This window comes from Stegostoma tigrinum, chromosome 43 (assembly GCF_030684315.1).
Source record: "Stegostoma tigrinum isolate sSteTig4 chromosome 43, sSteTig4.hap1, whole genome shotgun sequence".
NCBI classification, from domain to species: Eukaryota; Metazoa; Chordata; class Chondrichthyes; order Orectolobiformes; family Stegostomatidae; genus Stegostoma; species Stegostoma tigrinum.
The window spans coordinates 3,279,125-3,286,901 of record NC_081396.1 but is presented as its reverse complement, the minus strand read 5'-3'; positions in this window follow the sequence as shown (position 1 = coordinate 3,286,901).

The following is a 7,777-nucleotide window of genomic DNA, read 5'->3' as shown; positions in this document are numbered from 1 at the left end:
ATTAACTGGAGATCCATTCCGTCTGAATACAGAATTTGTCTTTATGTTCCCTTATGTCACACCGTATTCGACTGTTGTTTGGAGTGTGCTGGCAAACTTTTCTGCTCGTATTACACCAAAGCCAGGTCTGTTTAACCAACGATCACACAAAACAAACAATGACAGTTGAGTCAACGTTAAAACGAAACGTGGAATAATTTTAGTTGACCTTCTGAATACTCGGATCATAGTAATATAAATCATACAGGAAATATAAAAACTGCCGATAACAGGCTTTAAGAACAACAACGGAAGTTGACCATCTTGGAACAGAAAGCGATGGATGTTGCAAAGAAAAAGCAGAGCGTAATTTTGATTTACATCTCGGAAAATCACAGTGTAATATCATCCATGGCATGATTCAACATAGTCTTAGATAAGGATTCCAAATCAAATATAAAGAGGATTTTGGTTCAATGGCGTAAGTACTGAAAATGAGCTCATCGCAGAAACAACTAAGGATTGACCTGCGTTAACAAGATCAAGGACAAGATCTAGTGGAATGCATTGTTGCTGTCAATGCTGTGAAAAACGTTCACATCAGTTGTGCCTTCTGGCATTTGCACTAGATGAACAGAATTACAGAGTGTTCAGAACAGATTATGAGCCATTCGGCCCTTCTTGTCTGCTTTAATCCTCTGAAAAGTAAATTGCTTTTTTTTTAAAATTTTAGATAACATTAAATGCCTTCTTGAAATATGCAGCTCATTCTGCCTGCATTCTCTTCTCAATAAGTGTTTTCCAGAACCTAGCTACGTATGAGGTTGTGAAGTCTGGCCACTTTATGTTTCTGATGGTCCGCTTATTTATCCATACAAGCCCCTTATTATTTTGAACATATCTATCAGTCACCTCTCATTCATTTCTCCAGCAAAGAAAGCTCCCCCTTTGTCTCCAGCATTTCCTGCAAATCATTGTCACACCCCATCCTGGCAATAGAAACCAAACAAAACTCCCTCGTCCTCATGTACCACCCCATCAGCCTTCAGATCATATACATCATCCTCTGGCACATCCGCCATTTGCCATCCAACCCCACCAGCAAAGACAGTTTTTCCCTCCCCACCATTATCTGCTTTCTAGAGGGACCAAACACTCCTTGACTACCTCGTCCACTCCACACTCCCCTCCAGACAAACCACACCCGGCATTTTTCCCTGCAACTGCAGGAAGTGCTACACCTGCCCCTACACCTCCCCCATTCCCCCATCCCAGGCCCCAAGAAGACTTTCCACATCAAGCAGATGTTCGCCTGCACAACTGCAAATGTGGTACACTGCATCTGGTGTTCCCGTTGTGGTCTCCTCTGTTTTGGGGAAACCAAGCAGAGGCTTGGGAATCGCTTTGCAGAACACCTACGCTTGGATCATACTAAACTTCTGCACCTACCGGTCGTGCAACCTTTCAAATCCCCCTCCCATCCCTCTGACGAAATTTCCACCCTGAGCTTCTTGCAGTGCTGCAACGATGATCTCTGAAGTTTGCAGCAATAACAACTCATATTCTGCTTGGGAACACTGCAGCCCAATGGTATCAATGTGGACTTCACAAACTTCAAAATCTCCCCTCCCACTTCTGCATCCCAAAACCAGTCCAGCTCGCCCTCCACTCCCTAACCTGTCCTCCCTCCCAACCAAGCCCCACACCCATCTCCTACCTACTAACCTCATCCCGCCACCTTGACCTGTCCATCCTCCCTCGACTGACCTATCTCCTCCATAGCTCCCCACCTACACTCACCTCTACTGGCTCCATCCCCGCCTATTTGACCTCCCTGTCTCCTCTCTAACCATCTTCTCTTCTATCCACCTTCTATCTCCCCTAACCTGCATACTATGTGGGTTTCAAATATCATTCTTGCTTTCAAATGATATTGCATGTTGTACACATTCTTCTGTGATATGTCTTCACACTCTTCCACCCTAAGTTAAGCATGTCAAAAGCTTCTGTGCTAACTTTCACATATGGCCCACAAACCTCCCCTTCTCTCCCTACTTACTTCACAACACCCGTCCCCTCCCCCATTTCTGAAGAAGTGTCTAGGCCTGAAACGTCAGCCTCCCTGCTCCTGTGATGCTGCTTGGCCTGCTGTGTACGCCCAGCCCTGCACCTTATTGTCTCAACTTCTACAACATGCCATTTAATGAAAGTCCCTTTACTGTGTGAACATTCTTGAATCTTGAATCTTGAAGGCACGCTTTATATGAGGCCTTGACTTGCTGCCCAAAACTGAAGATACACTCCCAGTGAGGCCTAACCTGCGTACTATGTGAGTTTCAAATATCTTTCTTGATTTTAATTGATATTGCATGTTGTACACATTCTTCTGTGATATGTCTTCACACACTTCCACCCTACGTTAAGCATGTCAAAAGCTTCTGTGCTAAATTTCACATATGGCTCCTCAGCCCATTCCGCAAATCTCACTAGATCCTTCTCAAATTCTGAACCAACTTCCCCTGGCTCAGAATAGTTCCCAGTTTCTTGTGGCAGCAAATTGTGAAGTGTGCCAATGTCTTTGTCAAAAACATAAGTAAAAACAGCCAGAGGTCGAAGTATTGACACCTACAGAATACCTGTGGCATTCCAAAGAACTACTGTCGATTTGGCTCCATGATTTCTTGAATTTCATGAAGGGCATGTTGTGGGCGTCACGGTGGCTCAGTCGTTAGCACTGCAGCCTCACAGCGCCGGGGACCCGGTTTCGACTCCACCCCTCGGCAACTGTCTGTGCAGAGTTTGCACATTCTCCCCGTGTCTACATGGGTTTCCTGCAGATGCTCCGGTTTCCTCCCACAGTCCAAAGATGTGCAGAGTAGGTGGATTGGCCATGCTAAATTGTCTATCGTGTTCAGGGGTGTGTGGGTTATGGGGGATGGCTCTGGGTGGGATGGTCCAAAGCGGGGTGTGGACTTACTGGGCCGAAGGGCCTGTTTCCACACTGTAGGGAATCTAATTTAATAAATTTTGGAAGTGCATATGGACCACATAAATCGGATTGGAGCAACATTTAGTCTGTTAATCCACAAGGAGAATCAAACAGATTTGTTCAGATGAGTTGCTCTGAGCAATCCATCTGCAATGGTTCGAAAAAAAATTATTCCTAATGTCAAGAGGACTCATCTGTCTTCTATGCAATGTTTTGAAACATAAGTTGTGCCTACTGCAGATGAACCAACCTTATTTTTAACAAAGTAATTTGAATGCCCTTAACTTTGTTCATTCATTTTGCTGACCTTAGCTGAATAAATTGATGTTGTCCTGGGCATTGTCTGGGGAATGTGAGATCGTTAAATTCCTAAACAGACAGGGTTTAAATTTATTGAAATTTGTTACGATTGAAACGGAAGTTTGGGAAATTTCCCAAACAAAGCAGGTGATTCAGAGCCACTGAGTTTGACAAGCTCGGATTTCGAGTTGTTGAAGATTTTCATCACAGAAACAATTACTTCCTCCATTGGGACTGTGCCACCCAAAAACAGAACCTTCCAGCCAATGCCTATTGTATAGTGCATTGATTGGAACACTGATGGCTACAGCACTTAAGGTATATCTCCAGATACATTTCAAATGATTTGATTGTTCCTGCCTTCACCATCCTGTTATGAACTGAGCTTCCTGAATCTTCCCTGCGACTTCACCGCCGATCACTTATATCTATAAACTTTATTTACATCCCCACGTTAAAGCGTTTTTCTCTCACCTATTTTAACCAGCATGACATTTGTGTACTTCTCAAGAACATTTCCGCTCAAATTCCTGTGTTCCAACATGAATAAATCCAGCCAAACTAAAATTTCCTTATTGTTGCTTCTTTTTTTTCCAGTCTTAGCATGATCGTACCAAAGTCACTATAAAATACTTACGTTCTGTCTATAATGAGCTGTGTGTGTGTGTGTGTGTGTGTGTGTGTGTGTGTGTGTGTGTGTGTGTGTGTGTGTGTGTGTGTGTGTGTGTTTCTTTTTTGTGTTTGATGTGTTTGAGTGTACGTGTGTTTGCGTGCTCTCACGTATGTCTGTGTTAGTGTGGTAAATTATTTCAATTGCCATGTTTTTCCTAGTTCTCGTGAACACTGATTGATAGCTCTTTGACTTATGCTTCGTCAGGAACCGTGGAAATGATTTGTTGTTCTCGAGTATATATAACAAAAAAATGATGAAAACAGGGAGCAGGTAATGAACAAACAATGCAGTCGTAAAAAGTGTGTAGGATATACCGTAATTTTGAGCACAGATATGATCTCCAATGCTGTAAATGCTAGCTTCTGGGGAATTTGTGAGCGCTGCCATTGCTTGTGATGAACTAAACAGTTGTTGTAAACAGTTGGCGCAGTCCTGAGAAGCTGAATGGCCTGTTTCAAGAGCTTCTTTCTCCAGTCATTCGAACTCGTCCAGGCTTACTTATCAAATTGAGCTGATATGGCAATTAGCGCTCACATATTCCCACGACTTTCCCCAAACAACATGCCTTCAATCAGACAAGACCAGCAACATAAATTAGGAAAAGCAAAGACACATCCCTGACATTGATTTATTGTTGACGACGCAGTTTTCAGTAAGACCAAAGCAAATTGGTCAGTTGAGGGTTGGTTCATTATTCCTTCGAATCAACTTGCGCTTATGCGCAAGAGATGCTTTTGCAAATTATATTCAGGATGGTATTGTATGTATTTCAGCAGGCACTGTGTACACAAGGAGCGGCAAAAAAAAAACAATATTGACATGACACAGTCATCTATTTTTGTGGTTGTGGCTGGAACAATTTAAAATTGGCCAATGACGTGGCGACAATTCCCTTTCAGTTCTTTGAAATAGCACAACGGGATGCTTTACATAAAACAGGAATTGCAGAAGGATCTTAAGTTTAACACTGCCAGGGAGCTTCAGGAAATGGAGCCACCGTCGGAATTTCAGATAATTACTGCCAGTGTGCATACACATCAAGCAGACATAAATAAAATGAAACCTATACATTCAATGGCTGAACAGTAATTTGCGGATGCATTGGTAACTCAGATTGACTGTGCATCGCCGAATGACCGCCCTTGTGCAACCTTCCTGATACTACTGTGAGGGCGTTCTGATGGTGGCTGTGTCCAGAAACATGGGTCACATTCTAATAATTCGAGGTAGACTATAGAGGACTGAGATGAGAAGACATTTGTGCACTCAAAGAGTGGTGGGTGAGTCTTTGGAATTTATTACAACACGAGAGAGTTGATTGCAAAACACTGAATGCATTCAAGAGGTGGACAGACCTAGCACTTGGGGTGACTGGGATCAAAGGTTATGGGGCAAAAACATGGTTCGACAACCAAACATGATCGCGATGAATAAAGCAGCAGGCTGAAAGAGTAGAACGATTTTCTCTCGCTCCAATCTTCTATGTTGCTCTCTTTCTACAGGCCTTGCCTGCGAACGTGGACTTGAAACCAACTCCATTTTGGATCGATTATTCTGGGAATTTCGCTATAAATTCAAAACATATCATAGGTCTCACCTCGAATTATATCGTAATTCAACGGAATTATGTCCAAGATGGTTTATCTTCTTTGACTAAAATTTATTTTTATCAGTCTACTGATTGGAGATCAAAAATAGATTGTGATTCACCAACTAATTTAAAGCGATTGCAATGTTCGCAATCATTAATGGAAAGGGTGACACCAATCGTTTACGAGGGACCAATGATTTTGTTTTAGAAAATAGAGAATTATTGAGCTCTAAATGTACTGAAATGGGGCATGATTAAGGAAATTCTAATTTCATATTGACACGTCAGAATGGTGAAAATTTTAAGAAACGACAATTGTTTTCTAATATGCTGGTCTGTGAAATAATGATGGACTGGAATTGCGTTTTTGCTCGTATTTACCTTCTTCTGTTTGTTGATGCTGAAATGGTCACCGCTAATAGTTGCTTTTTGAAGACAAATTGAGACTGTGCACAAATTGATTTGACAACCTCAGAATATGGGAAAGAGCCTCTTTAAGTGAAGAGGAGCAATTGCCATTGATTAATTTTTTCAGATATTGCCTAAAACACAGCAGAAATTACTGTTTTTTTTCCTATGAAACACTCTAAAAAGATTTTTTGTTTTCAATGAAAACACAACAGAAATCTGCCCAGCACTTTATTCTTCAAGATTCCCATTTCGATGCATTGTTGGAGGCTTTCCCCATCAATATACCAGTCTCACTATGCTCACCAAATCTCAAAACAGAGGAGCAACTGTATGAAAAGAGAAAAGTTAATTGCTCACATATCACAGTAACATTACACAAGTCTAATAGGTATCTGCTTTGGCTGTGATTGAAGTAAATTCGTTGAATTTATGTTGATTGTTCTGTAATGGAGCCACATATTCGAAATATTGATATGAGTCCTCTGAATCAAGGTAAGTCTCCGTTTTACATCTTTGAGATGAAGATTTACAATTAGCAGAGAACAATCATGTGTACCATAACTGTATGTTTAAGTTTCTCTTGCTGAAGTTCATTTTGCCATTTCTGGATGTGTGTGGTAATTTAATTTTAATAGGACTGGGGAAGGATAGAAGGTAACTGACTGACACTTTTTTTTTAATAATTGTCCTGCCTCGAATAAAGAAGCAGGCAAACAAAATTTAGAATTTTGAAGACCATTTCATTTCCAGGTAAAACCAGAAATCCATGAGTCATTCCATCTGGACATTCACTTTTTTGTCTGTCTCTATTTCTATTCTTCAATCTAGATCACATGGTATTCGTGGTGAACTTACCATTTGGATGCACAATTAGCTAAACAGTAAGTGCCAGAAAGTGATGGTGGAGGGTTCCTTTTTGGACTGGTCACTTGTTACCATTGATGTTCCACAGGGATCGGTGCTGGGTGTACTTTTGTTTCGCATTTATGTGAAAGATCTCAATGACAAACTAGAAGGCACGGTTAACATGTGGATGATTGACATCAAAATTGCTGATTTAATGGACAATGAAGTACCTTATTTAAGACTTCAAAGAGATCTTGGTCTATAAAATCAATGGGCATAAGAGTGCAGTTGGAGTTCAATAGAACAGAGAGACCTAGTGGTTAAGGATCATAATACATTGACGTTTGCGTCAGAGAATGGTTAAGAAGGAGTGCAGCAGACTTGCCTTCATTGCTCAGTCGTTTTGTGTAAGAAGCTGGGAACACATGTGGCGGTTTTACAAGACGTTGCCGAGGCCTCTTTCGGGCTAATGTGTCCTGTTACGGTCTCCTTGTTGTAGAAAAGATATTATTCAGTGGAGAGGGCTGAGAAAATATGTTTTACAGAATTTTGCTCGGATTGGAGGGCGTCAGTTACAAGGAGAGAGTGGATAAACTGGGACTTCATCTGTGAGAGAAAGGAGGTTAAATAGTGTCTTTATAAATGTTCATAAAATCGTGAGGGGTATAGATAAGGCGAATGACAGGTGCCTTTTTCCCTGGGATGAGGAAATTACAAGGCTTGGGACCTATTTTAAAGGTGAGAGGAGAAAATATTTTTCAAAAAATCCCGAGCGACAAATTTTTCAAACAGAAAGTGGTTCTTGTGTGCATTGAACTTCCATGGAAAGTGTTGCATACTGGTAGATTTGCAACTTTGAAGGTCACATGAGCAAATGTATGAATCAGGGGTGTATTAGCGGATATTAGCCAAGTGCAGGCAAGTGCGCCTCCGTTAGTTTGGTCTTACGGTCGGCATGGACTGATTGCACTAAAGGGTCTGTCCTTGT